General features: G+C 36.6%; 3 long non-coding RNA genes across 3 annotated transcripts; all 3 read left to right on the top strand.

Moving 5' to 3' along the window:
- The first annotated feature begins 785 nt into the window (after positions 1-785).
- Positions 786-1,529, top strand: LOC134747007 (uncharacterized). The gene is made up of 2 exons (XR_010128278.1): positions 786-1,110; positions 1,456-1,529. It is a non-coding gene; the product is annotated as an uncharacterized LOC134747007 (long non-coding RNA).
- Positions 1,530-5,208: 3,679 nt separating this feature from the next.
- LOC134747138 (uncharacterized) lies at positions 5,209-8,499 on the top strand. The gene is made up of 3 exons (XR_010128295.1): positions 5,209-5,345; positions 6,718-6,926; positions 8,411-8,499. It is a non-coding gene; the product is annotated as an uncharacterized LOC134747138 (long non-coding RNA).
- Positions 8,500-11,779: 3,280 nt separating this feature from the next.
- On the top strand, positions 11,780-14,639 carry LOC134747354 (uncharacterized). The gene is made up of 3 exons (XR_010128320.1): positions 11,780-11,922; positions 12,248-12,432; positions 14,132-14,639. It is a non-coding gene; the product is annotated as an uncharacterized LOC134747354 (long non-coding RNA).
- Positions 14,640-15,956: the final 1,317 nt, after the last annotated feature.

Below are 15,956 nucleotides of genomic sequence, written 5' to 3'. Positions count from 1 at the left end.
AACGCTCTGCGCGTTCAATATAACAACGCGTACAGGGTGCTGATGGGGCTGCCCAGATTCTGTAGCGCGTCAGGGATGTTCGCGGAAGCGCGGGTAGACTGCTTCTACACCACGATGCGCAAACGAGCCACATCCCTGGTGCGCAGAGTACGGGCCAGCTCCAACAGCATCCTGACCATGATTGCGGACAGGGTTGATAGCCTGTATATAAATAACTGCTGCATGATTCATGTGCGCAGGAATGGGTAGGTGGGCAGATTTTCTTTAAAGTGGTTTTTGAGAAAATCTGCTTACTTATTTATTTTAGAAACTAGAATTTTATATAGTTAGCTAGTCAGTAAATAATTATGTATATACTAACATTAGCCTTAAGATAAAACTGTCACTAACACAAATTGATCCAAGTTGGTCCTTAATAAATGAATTTATTATTATTATTATTATTAAATCAATATAGAAAAATATTTCACAGCAATAAAGTACTAAACAGAACAGTAATAAAAACCGGCCAAGTGCGAGTCGGACTGGCGCACCGAGGGTTCCGTACTTTTTAGTATTTGTTGTTATATAGCGGCAACAGAAATACATCATCTGTGAAAATTTCAACTGTTTAGCTATCACGGTTCATGAGATACAGCCTGGTGACAGACAGACGGACAGCCGGACAGCGGAGTCTTAGTAATAGGGTCCCGTTTTTACCCTTTGGGTACGTAACCCTAAAAATGAGCTTTAAAACCTTTGATTATTTTGCTATAGATAATAATATAATATTAGGAATTCTCGCATTCCTTTTAATATATAAAGATCAGCAGTTTACTTTACAGTTGATTATTACGAGTAACTATTTGCCCGCAAAACAAAAATGAATAGATGTATCATTTTGTTCGCTCTAACCTTCTGTATAGGAGCATTAGGAAGCGAAATAGATTCGTCTGGTATAAGTAAAAATGATAAGGGGAAGTGTGTTCTCGCTGTACTAAAAGACTTTTCTGTATGTCTCATTTCTAAATATGAGGATGCAAACTCAAGAGAGCTAAGTTTGGGGGGTGATTTCGTCCAATGCGTAATCAAAATGCTTACGCAGTTCATCAACTGCTTTACTGGATAAAGGTATGTCAGCTTTTTTTAGAAATATGCCTAGAGGAGGCAAAGGCGAATCGCCTAATACTTAGTGTAGGCAATTACTGTTAGTGTTGCCCATAGACACCTGCAACACTAAGAGGATTGTGCGTTGCCGGCCTGTAAGATGGAAGTACGGTTTTTTTGTTGAGAAAACTCTGAAAACTCTGAAACCGTGTTTAACCTATTCGTGAGTTTTGAACCGTAACCTAGTTATTCCATAGTTTTGAAAAGATAATTGGAAAGCTACGGTTGGGTTAAGATTTCTTTTAACATTAGTGTAATTCTAATATTAATAATACGTGTTTTTTCAAATGTAATTTATTTATGTTTCAGATCTTCCTGCAATCAACTCTCTGCCTTTATAAAGCAAATTATAGTGAATGGCTTAATAAACCAGTTTCACGGTATTCTTATTTTTTTCTCATTATCCATTTACAGTACCCCATTTTATACATAGTGCTCATCGATTCTAAATCGATGATAGTGCTCCATTGCTAGCATGTAGAGGTCTTGTAAATCATATATCGCTCACAAGTTATATTAAAACAAATAAATAAAAACTTGAACATTAGTAACAAGTTCAAAACCCTCCACATGGTCTAACATTCAACAGAATACATAACAGCGTCACGTGTCAACTTAAAAATCCTTTTAAAACCAACGGCTTTGAGGCGACGTCCCTTAGGAAATAATCGCGGCGTCGCTTGTGACGGCGATATATTCCCGTGCCGCGGACGTGGCCACATGCTTACTTGATAGTACTACTGTGTAATAACCGTACTATAATATGGACGTAGCTTAAGGAATAAGTTCTTGTCAAAAATAATATATGTCCGTATAAGCGAGCTATTATCACGTGAACTTTTTTTTGAAAAATACGTCGTCGATACAAAGGACTTTAGCGTACCTAACTCACAGAACAAATGCGGTTAACTTCAAAAATTAACTATAAACAATGCATTGTAATGTGCAGGTCTTTCCTGTAGACGTTAATGACTATGAAGACTAATTGTCTGACTGAAACTGAATATTTATTCGTATAAAGGGATGAATACTGCATTACATAATATTGTCTTCGGTTACCGCGATAGTTACTCATGAAATAAAACTATGAAAACGGATTATATCGCGTATATTGAATTTATAATACATCCCGACGTTTCGAACTCTTTACAGCGTTCGTGGTCAACGGGTGACTGAGGAAAAATTACAAAGTGCAAAAATACCCACATACTAAAATAATGAACAATCATAGACTACAAACTTTAAGGCTGGTTGTACATGCAAAATCGGTTCATAAGGCTAGTTATACACTATAATTATTTTTCAAGTAAAGATATATATATATACGCGATAAAAACTATGCCGGCTCCAACCCTACACCACGGACCCGAGAAGATTTAATTCCCTCCTAAATTGTAAACAAGTTTGTTGCCGGTCCCATATTGGGATACCCTCCTACAATTTAGGAGGAAATTAAATCTTCTCGGGTCCGTGGTGTAGGGTTGGAGCCGGCATAGTTTTTATCGCGTATATATATATATATCTTTACTTGAAAAATAATTATAGTGTATAACTAGCCTTATGAACCGATTTTGCATGTACAACCAGCCTTAAAGTTTGTAGTCTATGATTGTTCATTATTTTAGTATGTGGGTATTTTTGCACTTTGTAATTTTTCCTCAGTCACCCGTTGACCACGAACGCTGTAAAGAGTTCGAAACGTCGGGATGTATTATAAATTCAATATACGCGATATAATCCGTTTTCATAGTTTTACTGCATTACAATTAACCTGTGTCATAATTCCATTACTTACGTATGTATGTATGTATAAGCATACATTGACATACTCGTTCTTATTTTTTTCTAGTTGTAGAACTTCATTGTAAATAAGTATGTAATTTCATTTATCTAAACTAAATAGATGATATAATACATAAGAAAACGTGACCAAGCCCTCCAGTGGCGGAGGCCGGATTCGACCCGGCGTATTCTAACATATAATACTGTAACATGGCAAACATGCAAACCTGCATAGTGCAGCCACCGCGCGCACTGGCCGGTTGTAAAAAAAAACTAAGCCATTTGCCCGTGTTTGAAAAATTTCATCCATTTTCTCTTGGTTTTGTTGCAAATAGCACAACTCTGATTTTATTTATTTAGTGCCAGTTGCACCATCCGCACTTGACAGACTGATCAACGTCACTCGGCGCGCCGCGGCGGTTTACTATGAAACTTTCCATACAATAAAATTTAGCGAACTCTTTAACGATGACAAACAGTTTGGTGCAACCGACCCTTAATGTCTCAATGATTCTCAATTATTTGTGTTAAAAGTTTTTACGAGGGTTGCGTCTAATGCAGTCCTTTCTTTTGGTTTAAAACTGAAGACGCATGATTGAAGCTACTTATTTTCTGGATATTCGCTTCTGAAATTTTTATCTGCTTGCGCCTGGTGAGCCCGCGTATCCCGCAATAGCACCCGCTGCCGGATTCATCGTTCGGCTCGACGAAGGTTGGAATTCGAGAACGTTAAGGCCAGTGACGATATTTTATTGGTTTAGACTAGTGTACTGACATAAATTAGTTTAATTTATTGTACATATTTTTACTATTATATTGTTTTACTATAAAAACCTAGTTTTCATTTTCCGCTCTAGTTATAGTTACCGGTTACAATATGTGTTAACCCCATTGTAATCGCGGTTTGATAATAAACGATTGTCATCTACAGCCCCTGAAACTATGTAAAAAAACCCTAACAAGAATGACCTAACTCACTCTCCAACACTTCTATTGAAATCTGCGTTGTCAAGTCTAGATCATTAGACTAAAGCCAGGTTCAGATTTAACAATTTGTTATGGTTTTGATACGACCTCAACGATGGTTTTGACAATCTTGGTGATTGGCGCGCATCCTCAAGTACGACTTTCACTTCATTTCGTATGTATTTATAACGTGAGCGACCTTCAAGGTCGTATCGAATCCATAACAAATTATTAAATCTGCATCGGTCTCCTAGGCCTGAATGCCTTGGCCTATATCATTCGCCAGAATGGCAGGCATTGGCGTGATTACAATACCTCAATATATTGTAGTTAAGAGAGGAAGCATTATAGGCCAAATGTGGGCGTGTGGGCGACTAAAGTTGTCGACATAGCACAGAGAATTGCCAGACTTAAGTGGCAGTGGGCGGGTCACATAGTTCGCAGAACCGATGACCGATGGGGCAAAAAGGTTCTCGAGAATCTCGAGTGGCGACAACGTACCGGAAGACGCAGCGTGGGAAGCCCCAGACTAGATGGACCGACGATCTGATTAAAGTCGCGAGAAACCGTTGGTTGAGGGCAGCGAATGACCGTTCGTTGTGGAGATCCTTGGGGGTGGCCTTTGTCCAGCTGTGGACGTCTTTCGGCTGAGATGATGATGATGATGTGGGCGTGTGGGGTAAGACGGGATAGGGGATAAGACGTATGACGCCGACTTTGACAACCCATAGGGTCATAAACACGCATATGCGTTGATAGAAAACTCCAGTCGAAACTTAAATAATGTACTATGGAAATAGTCATGTAACTTTTTATAGTATCTGTCATCTCGAATTATTTTTTCTTTTCGTTTGGCGTTTGTCGATTTTTTGGTACGATTGTAACCTTGGCTTAACTTCATGCCTTGGCTAGGCCCCCTGCCATTTTAACCCTCTTTTTGTGTGTGTGTGTTTTTTTTAAACCAGGAGAATTTAGCGTAAAGAAGGCTTGAACTTACTCTACCTTGTCTATTTTTGCGCTTTAAAGGGTTAACTCGGCAAACTCGGGGTCTATCCAATTCTGAATGTCAATGTGGGTTAAATGAAATCATTAGCTAGTGAAATAAAGTAATCGTTAGTAGTTAGTACCTACTTAACACGTCAAAAATATTAATACCGATAAAAATAAAACTAGATAGCAACACGTGTATTTTAACCAGCAATAAAAAAATTATCATACTAAAAACACGAACAAACAGGTCGTTAACATGCATACATGCATTTTTCATATTTTATTTCATAGGCAGGTATAAATCAGTTCTATTGTTCATAATAACCTTGTTTGTACAACAAACCACATTAGAATTGTCAAGTGTGACCTGAAACTTAAAATGAATTTAAATATCATAATAATAGCTCTGTTTCCGATTCTTTTGGGAGTTTTTGGGAAGAACGTAGTGGTTCAAAATCAAAGTAAGTTGACTGATAGTAGGGGAGACCAAGGAGAATTGACAAAAATTTAACTTTTCGCTCATAACTCAGTTGTATTAGAAGCTAGATTTACGAAGTCTGTATCATCGGATAGCAAATTTCATAACCATTTACCACCCAAAACTGTAACACCATATTATAACTTGGAAATATTTAAAAGCATTTGTTTTCTGCATCAATCCGATCTGTATCAACTCCTAATACCGAGGTTACTTGATACAGGTACTTAGGTAAGTTGACACACATCTATAATTTATGAATTTAAACAATAAAGAGCAAACTAGTGTCAGTAAAACATTTTCACCGGTAACCGCCAGTTCGATTTAGAATTTTAGTTTTCAATTTAGTCTTTTAGCTGGTTATAATAAATAAAATAAAAAGATATGCTAATCAATATTTTATTGGGTAAACGTATTTTTCAATAAGCTTCAAACTGGTAACCAGTGTTAAAATAAAATTGAAAAATATGAATTTAACAGTCTGGTAGGAACAGCCTCTGCCAAACTCAAACGAAAAAATGACGAGGTAAGTTGCAACAAGGTGTTTTAACATACTTCACCGTTGTATTTTTCAGTTGTTTACACTTATGTTTACACTTGTGTTTTTATATTTTACTTTTATATGCATCTTTCATATACTTCATTCTTTACACTTATTTGCACTTTTAGATAATAAAACATGGACTTTACTTAAAAACGTTGATAAGTCCAAATATATGATAAATAGCACTGCCAGAATTCTTCAAACATATATCGGAAAAATACCAAAACTGATAAAGCTATTGCCTTGAAAAAAAGTCGAGAAACTTACGTTTAGCAATATTTTAGCTCTAACGTTTGTAATACCTCAACTGCTCATCTGAGGCCTAAACCATGACTGTATGATGAATTTGGTTAGAATGGATAATGAAGCATTTCTTTCTTGGGAGTCATACTTCTCGAGATATGGACGGTGTGTCAACTTATCTTTCTGTTAACCTACCTTGGTCTCCCTTACTTACTTACGTCTTAAACGGTTTACATCCTTAGGTATATTTTTTTCGTACCAAATGACAAAAATTTCATTTCCCAATTTTGCCATGTCACATTTTTAAAACTGTATCTATAAAATAAACTTGTAAAATCTCACAACTAATGAATAGAGAAAGTATTACATATAAACTGAAATACCTACTAAAGAAAAAGTGACCAAGCCCAGTGGCAATAATCTGGCCTATGGATATGACATCTATTTAAGTTTATGGTAGTGTGATTCCTTAAAAAAACACAAATCAAAATAATTGATAAAATAATTTGATCTGTTCCCTAAGTTGAACAATGCGATATGTTTATCATTATCACTGTTTAAACTTTAGGTGACTTGAAGCGAGTTAACATTCCCGTTGCCTGTCTCATGGAAGCAGTAACCAAATTTGGAATGTGTCTTATTCTTAAGGAAGAACTGCAAAAACAGCAAGAATCGCATGACCAAGCCCTATTAAAGTTAAGAAGTAGCAAAATTATCCGTTGTACGGGTGATTTCGCTTGTAATATGATCAAGTGTTTCACTGGCTAGCGTTTCGTGGTTCGTATTACATCGTCTAATATATTTACATTTACCAATAAAGTCTGTATTTCTGTATTTCTGTAAATAGTAAAACCATCCGACTTTTTGTGGCTTCCTCCAGTTTGACACTGACATAAACGCTATCAAGAACGTCACTTATTTTCTATGCATCTCGCTCGTACTCGCATATTAGTGCGAGCGAGATATATAGAAAGTAAATTACGTAGACGTTAGCGTAGTCAGTTTTGACACTGTCAGTGACTCGTGGTACGGGTACTATGCTTACTTACAACGTACGAGGAACCCGACAGATTTTAACAGCCTTGCTGTTTTTGACAATTTTGATCGAAACTCATGTAATATTTTTTTCCATATTTTGACCTCAGAAATGCTTGGTTAAAATCTTTGGGGGCTCTCGTGATCACTTTGTAGTTTTTAAAATCTCTTAACTATGGTCCAAAATCAACTCAATTGTGGTTTAGGTGTGACTATTATTTGGCATATGTTGCCCCAGAAAAAAAGGAGTGTGGGATACAGCAAGGGACATCCAGGATATACTATAGTATATGGCGTATATCCTTGCTGTATCCCACACTCTTCGTGCTGGAAATGGTAGGGTATAAAAAGCTAGAGGTGAGTGAGGCGGGAACTTGCCCTTGCTTCATATGTAGAGTTGTGTAACCCTTGTGTGTGCCGGACCGGCACGTGTGGCGCGGTGCTGGCCGTGCAAAACTGCTGAAGAAAGCTCCCCTAAAGGGGCCCACTGACTATCAGTTCGCCGGACGATATTGGCCTGTCAGTTGTTCGAAACTGTCAAATTTTTGTTCTAACTGACAGGCCGATATCGTCCGGCGAACTGATAGTCAGTAGGCCCCTTAACGAGGGCTATTCGCACTGTCAATAAAGTTGCGTTGGAGTTAGACATATTTACGTGCTCCCTGAATGATTTCACACAGGCCACTATGTCAATATTAAGTTAAGTTTATATTTATATTCTCAATAACTCTGATTATTGGTTTGTCGCTTATCTATCGCATTAGGCAAAACCTGTAATGAGAGATTTGTTTTAATTACTAAATAATAAAATAAAATAAAAATAAGTGGCCCAGGATTTTACTAAAAATAACATTGGTATTGGTTTATATGGCCAATCGTTTTGGCAACTTTTTGTACTGGTATTGCCAATTTGCCACGATTGGAATAGCGAATTAAATTTAAAATAAATAATTGTAATCTCATTTGGTGGTATTTATTTTATAACCCCTAATGTAAGTACCTAAATTTTGATCGCAATGTAACTGCGAGAGCTAGAGTAATAAAACCATGATATGTAATACAAGGTAGTTAGACTGTGGAATTCTTAGGGCGAGAATGGTTCGTTTATGTATATTAGATTATAATATGGATATAGTAATGGAGAGTTATTTAAAATTTTATATTAATGAAATGTACACTTAAAATTTGCTATTTGACTATTTTTATAAAATGTTCTTATTTTTCAGATCGATGCTACGAAGAAATAAGAAAATCATTAAATTACAAAATGTGCATTGTATTGAAGTTGTTCTTATTAAACAAAGTTTAAATTTAACAGGGATTTTTTTTGTTAGGTATTTTTCCTATTTAGTTACCTATGTTTTATTAAATTATCGTTTTCAAAATAAAAATTTATTATTTCAAAGCTATAACAAATTATTGAAGACGTATCGTAAGTAGCTGAAAAACATGTAATTATTTATTTTCCGTGCATACTATAGCAGCATAATTTTAGTAGTATAGCATTAACAGAAGTATATTTTCAGAGTAATTTAGATAAAAGGTAAAAACCCACGCGACGTTCATATTTTCCGACGCAAGTTTCGCGCTGCGCGCCATATCTTTAAGTTAGTTCTTTTTTTTCCTGGCTTTACGAATTCTTTTAAGGTGCCGTAGGTTCAGAGAGTACTTTTTGAAAAATCGTAACGTTTTTTTAGATCACAATACGCGTTGCCAAAAATGTAATAAGGAATCTTGGGGATTTTCTCTAGGGACTTCATCGATTCGAATCCTGATTTTTTGACTTTCGCTCGGACAGAACATAGGTCTAAAACGCACTTTAAATAGGGTCTGGCCGCAATCCTATATTTGTCTTGTTATAAGATATAATTTACCAAATTCCAAGCCTAGAATCCCCTTGGTTTGGCTTAAAAAAAATCAATAAATAGTTTTGGCATTAATTAGAGACATACTTCATGAAAATACAATCTCCCTTCTATCCTCTTTTGGCTATAATTTAGGTGCTACGTCAAAGCGATTTTTCGTAGCATGGTGCTACGAATAACGTAGTTAAGATGTTAATTTTTGTTTTCATATTAAATATTGGTTAAGAAGTTTTTTTATTTTATTTCAGATAATAGCCGTGTATATGAGTTTACACGTATCGTATCTTTAAAGGGGCCCACTGACTATCAGTCCGCCGGACGATATCGGCCTGTCGGTTGTTCGGAACTGTCAAATTTTTGTTCTAACTGACAGGCCGATATCGTCCGGCGGACTGATAGTCAGTGGGCCCCTTTAGATTTGGTCAACATTCCACGGTAGCAATGTCACCGGCGCGAGTGTCATGTCAGCGAACACTATGGATGGTATAGAAAGGATCTCTTATGGCAAAATTGTTGCAAAAGTGACCGCTTTCAGCTTTAAATAATAGTTCCTAATCTCTCCGGTGGCGCTAGTTAGGCTCTGGGACATGAGTATAACATGAACCATATAAGGCAACAAATAACCCGACCAAATTACGTAGGTTGTTTTTGGTAGTATTTCGGTGTATGGTGGCGCCGCCTAATTACTGTTTTTTGATGGACACTTTTCATACATAGAGATTTCGCTCCTTTATATAGTCTCCATGGCGAACACGACATGTTGGTGTCTGCTGAAATTCATAACTCTATAGTTTTGCATGAAGATCGCTACGATTTTGATTTGACCTCTTCATGCCTGTATTAGGTTTTATGATTTTTTTATAGGTTTCGTATGAATTAGATGTTATAAAGTGGCGACTTTATGGGCAGGATGAAGAAATATATCAGCTGAGAGAAATAAAACACAATCTCAAATTAGAGAAAAAATGGTATTAATAATGAGTAACCCTAAACCGGCCGGAAATGGCACCTCTAGTGATGGTAAAAGTGCTAGAAGATTATTTGAAAGCCCTGAAATACCATCAGAACTATCAGAGGTTGATGAAATATTAACAGAAGACTGTTGCATACAAACTTTGAGCTCAGGCTACAAAATAAAACTGATAAGTTTGGAATTGCACTAAAAAAAAAATATATATTTGAAAAGTACAAAATTTTAGTGCATGGTTCTGCTATTATAAGCCATGCACTGTTGCCAATAGGCGAAGGAATCAGGAGAAGCAGCTGAAGCTAGAAATAAGGGCATCTGATCATACCACTTGCTACACACGCGAAAAAAGTCCAGAAAGGTCACACATAGCGAACTTCTGGACATGCTATTTCTAAGCTCTGATCCATTGATAACAGAGAGTTTAGAAAATTGCCTAGAAAGAAAAAAATATGTCTTGTATAAGCTGTTTCAAAATTACTTAGTTTTAAGCGTTTCATTTTTGCATGTTCGTCGCTAGTATGTAATAAGTATATATGTAAGAAACAGTTTTTTTATTAAATATATGCTGTGTCTATCTTGCAACAATCGTTTTAATGTTTAGTAAATTTTGGCCCATTTTTAATTTTTGTCGCACCTTTGTATCACAGCGCGTTGTATCTGTCAATTAGCTTGATTAAGTGAGCGATGGATAGGACGCCATAGTCGCGGCATAATGCGGCAGCAATCATCACTCATTTTATTAAGGAAATTGACAAATACAGCAGCGAAACCAACGCGAAGTAATTTTCAGCTGCAGTTAACATCCGAATGTCACCCTTATTATTGTATTACAGAACAGAACCATTATATCCTCTTTGCTTCAATAAAACCTCTTTAATTTTTTTATATTAGTTTTTTAATCTACTAAAAAGGTTTCCAACATCTGGAAATTAGGCTAACGCGTATGAATTCGCCGCTAGGGGCGCTAGTGTAGATGGTGGTCTTTTCCATAGGTCGAAATGTCAAATGTCACTTCAATGACTGACAGCTGTTCTTTAGTCTTTTGGACCACCATCAACAGAGGCGCCAACTGGTGAGCAAAATAACGATAGCCCTCATTGCGTCTACATATTAGGAACGCATACATATTAGATTGGGTAAATACCCAATCTATACTATTTTCTACTTGGCGTTGTTAATTGCGTTCTTTTGACCCCTTGTTTTGATTATACCTTCTAAAACACTGTATTATGAACACGTTTCATGAGGTTTGAAAAATCTTATTGTAATTGTTTATAACTTATTTTAAAAAGACGCAATTTTCCCAACTGGGACAAAGGCAACGAAAAAGTTGCTTCACGAATTATCTTGGCAAAGAGTTGTAGAAAGCACACAGCAAAAGAATATTACAATATACTTATTAAATATTTCATAATATGGGGTTAAAAAAGAGTAAAAAAAAAGTAACGCATTTGCCCCGGTTGACCTTAAATGCGTTTTTACACGTATATTTTATGTATGTATGTGTGTGATTTAAATATAGATACATTTGTGAATGTGTAGTTAAATTCGACTACCAATGAATTATGCAGATACGCTCGTAGGTAAATAGCTTTTTTTATAATCCTTAAATACCAATTCGGTAATTACCGATAACACATATTTTACTTAGGTACCTATATAACCTTGAGTGCTGCAAAAATATTGCAAATTTTTCAGCATTTTATTTAGTATAAAACAGTTTAGAAGCTTATAAGTACTTATAACTATAAGTATTAGCTTCTAAAATAACAGCGGTAATAGGTTTCATTCAATATAATACATTTCATTCTATAATTTAAAATGAATACGAGAATGTTCTTGATCGTTCTGTTTTCAATACTTCTGGGGGTATTAGGGGAGACCGAGCTGAATCGAAACAAAGGTAAGTTAATAGTGGTAGACTCCGTGTAAGCTAACTACCGACTTGGACAGAACAAAGTGAGGGGGTGTCATTATATTTAAAGTGGCGTGCAGAGGTGTAAAGAGGCGTGCGTGAGGCCAAAGCCAGCGCCGAGGCCCTTTATGGCAAATTACTTTAAAAGCAGGGGATAAAATGGCGGGTACCATTCCCGAGCGCACAATATTATGATATATCCGGAGATGGTCCCCGCCAGTTGCAAAGACTATTGCAGTTATTATTATAAGTTGACATCCATTCGATGATAAGACGATATATTTATGTTCCAACATATCTTGGTTTCCCCTAGACAATGCAGTCGCAGTTGGCATACCGACTGAGTGTCTAGTTAAGGCGGCTACAAGTTTTGGGACCTGCCTCATGTCTGAACAACAGCTGGACAGCTCTGGACCTGCACTTGAGAGCAAAATATTCTCTTGTATTGGAAGCTTCGCGTGTGATTTGATTCATTGTTTTACAGGCTAGCGACTTGCGGTAAGTTTTTTTTTTTACTTACACACTTTCATCGCTTTTAACTCTTGCGTCCATACACATTCTTCACTTACAGAAGGTCGGTAGAGCAGGAGTGAAGCTTTTTCTTTATGACTGTGTCCGAGATGTCTTGCCCTATTTTTGTATGCCAGCCTTCATAACATTGACTTTATCTAAGTTGAAGCTATGGTCTACGAATGTGCTTATTTTGCATTAAGTCAGGTAACGTAAGAGGAACATAGATTATTTTACCTGGGCATTTATTCACATAAATTGATGATGGGGAAAATATGTATTTTGATGAGATATTTGTACACCCTGGCGGCTCCGATTATATCTGATGGTGACTGATGTAAAGTCTTACATTATAGGTAGTCTTACATAAAGGCCTTTATCTAATCCAATTAGAATTTTATATTGGTTTGCACGAGTCCCAAATGAGACCAAATTCAATTTGAACTATTCAGTTTTATTGTGATAGTCTTAGAGCGTGCAATCAGCTTATTTCAAAACTCATCATGGCACAGCTCAATACTAAAGAAGAATAGAAAGCTGGATAGATTCCTGCAACAAGCTTCGTCAAAATCATATATAAACTAAAGCCCATCCCCACCCTGCACCAAGCCCGGCCCGAAAGTTCCCATTATGCTGGCAGCATTCCCACGCTGGTATGGCGATGGTAATTGTTGGACCAGCCAAGACACAGAGCGGGGATTATTAGCCTTCTCCCGTAAATGCCTGCCCAACTCCCTAAAAAGCTCCAGAGCCTCATTACTCCAGGGCCCAGCAGTCTCCACAGCGACCGGTACGAAATCGTACGCCATTTCCAAGGTATACTTGGCGCGATTGAGCCTTGCAGCAGTTTCAGCCACCGATCCCGCCGACTTAAGTGTCTCAAATGAGATGCAGCATATGTACTCGGACTTACACATGTTGCATCCCAATACCCATTGATAACGCTGATTGATAAGGTCAAGGTTCTGGATAGATTTCATGTAGCTTAATAATAGTGAAGCGCGTGACTACTGCTTTGACTGCGTGAAAATGTTTTTCGTAAGTAGGTTTTATAAATTTCGGCTCAATCGGAAACAGTGACAATAGTGTGAGGTCCCTAGCGACCGTCATATCGATTGTCACTGTGACAAAGTACGAAATGGTACGGACATGGAGACTATATAAAGGAGCCAAATCTCTATGTACGAAAAGTGTCCATCAAAAAACAGTAATTAGGCGGCGCCACCATACATCGAAATACTACCAAAAACAACCTACGTAATTTGGTCGGGTTATTTGTTGCCTTATATGGTTCATGTTATACTCATGTCCCAGAGCCTAACTAGCGCCACTGGAGAAATTAGGAACTATTATTTACAGCTGAAAGCTGGTCACTTTTGCAATAGTTCTGCCATAAGAGATTGTCGTCCTTTCTATACCGTCCATAGGTACGAAAATCAAATTCTTTTGACTGTACCTAGATCAAATTTTAATACCGACAAAACTCAGACCATAAGAATAGTGGAATAGAAATAGAAACTTGTGAAAAATGAAAACATATGTACATTATACATATTTATGTAAAGTCATCAATTTTAAGTCTGAAAATCACAATGTAGGTATTTTATTTATAAGTTGTTTTTTTTAATCTGGTTTTTATTGAGGCTTTGGACACATAAATGGAATTAAAAATCCTTTTTGTTTACAGGTTCACCTTCAATTTCAAAAGGACTAAGTTTTCAAAGCACCGAAATTTTACAACAATGTCTAATTAAAAACAAAATATAATTATGTCAATTATTTTTAAAATACTGGGTCAATGTGGATAAGACCGGCATATAACATTTATTACAGGGAAGGCCGTTTATCTGTATGTACCTACATCGCTCAGACGCAGTCAGAAAGAAAAGCTTCACTTCACTCACTCATTCTGCTCTAGACCTGTAAGTAGAGTATCTATACAAACAAACGCAAGAGTTAAAAGCGACGAAAGAATTGTAGACGGTCTTCTCCACATTGACCTTCAGATACTTAGTCATGAGAGGATTATCCATAATTAGTAGGTATATCAAGTCATCCGATTTTTACCGATCATTGAACATTTGGCCGCTCACTGAATTAGGTATAGGTACAAGCAAATTAATGCCAAACCCACTGCCCGAAGCCAACGAGACGTAAAAAATTTTTACCAGCGTATGTTAAAAAATTAAACGCTTTATTTTATTTGCCTGTGACTTTATCCTTGAAGTTTAAGATTAATTTGGAAGTTGTACTTACTTTGCTTTTGAAAAAAGTTGTGCTTGTACTACAATATAATTTCCTTGGCGGAATGAAATTGTAATGGGAGAAAAGATGGATGCCAAAGATGCGAGACGTTCAGGAATAGACTTTCACGTTGAACCACCTACGGATTCCGTTCGTTGGATCCCTTCCCATTTTTAAAAATCTTTGAAATTGTATTACCTATCGCTGCTTTAATTTGCCTTTATTTATGATTATATAATAGATTCGATGTATGTATATATATATATTGTATTTGTACGTTTAAATGGATTACTTATTTTAAAGTTAATAAAAATATTTGTGTCTTCGGTTTGTTGATTTATATGTACATATATTATCGTCACTACCTGTTCAAAGTTGTATAGGTACTTAATATTCCTTCTATTCTACCCAAACGTTGTCTGGAAGAGATTGCTTTTTAGCGATAAGGCCGCCTGTTCTCTCTCTGTTCTATGTATTTCTTGTAACTTTATGGTGCACAATAAAGAATATTTACTTACTTACGGACTATCTCGTCTAATTACGAACTTGTTAAATGACAGGCGTGACCATCGTACAGTTCGGTACGGATATCGTAGTTGCACTTGTGTCGCTTAACTTCAAACTCGAGTAAATCTCAGCAAATTCCACCCTATTACCTTTTCTTAATACCAAAATCGTATAATCTGACAGATGGATTTACCCGAGTTTGAAGTTAAGCGACTTACTTGTCTGACATGACAATAGACTTCCGGTTCGAGCGCCATCTTGATAGTTAGCATCGTGATTAATTACTTTGTTTTTTGCTCATTAATATTGTTTAAAGTGTAATATCGATAGCTTATTATACAGTAAACTAATGTGGTAGTGTGCAGTGAATGGAGAATTAATTTTGAAGCGCGTTTAACCACCATCTTGGAGTCAACGGCCGGTAGTCCACGTGCTTCTTGTAAAGTTTAGCTATCGATTTACAAGAGCTAACAAATCACCGTACACTGTCTTGTACAACCGTACAATTTTTGTCGTTTGTAAACCTCTTAATACCTTGACACTGGCGAAATAGTCCCACTGGGCTGAAGCTATAATTTTAGAAGAAGAAGAAGAAGAAGAAGACATGACAATAATGACGTTATGTCCAAACCTTCAATTTTCTGACCTCCAACCCAGATGGGAAACTAGGCCTTATCGAGGCTAGTCCAGTTTCCTTACGATTTCTTCCTAAACCGAAAAGCGATTTAATAAATGATGAAGAAGAAGTATAATAATAATTT

The sequence above is a fragment of the Cydia strobilella genome, chromosome 14 (genome assembly GCF_947568885.1).
Source record: "Cydia strobilella chromosome 14, ilCydStro3.1, whole genome shotgun sequence".
Lineage (NCBI taxonomy): Eukaryota > Metazoa > Arthropoda > Insecta > Lepidoptera > Tortricidae > Cydia > Cydia strobilella.
The sequence above is the reverse complement of the archived record's forward strand: the minus strand, read 5'-3'. Positions and strand labels throughout refer to the sequence as shown.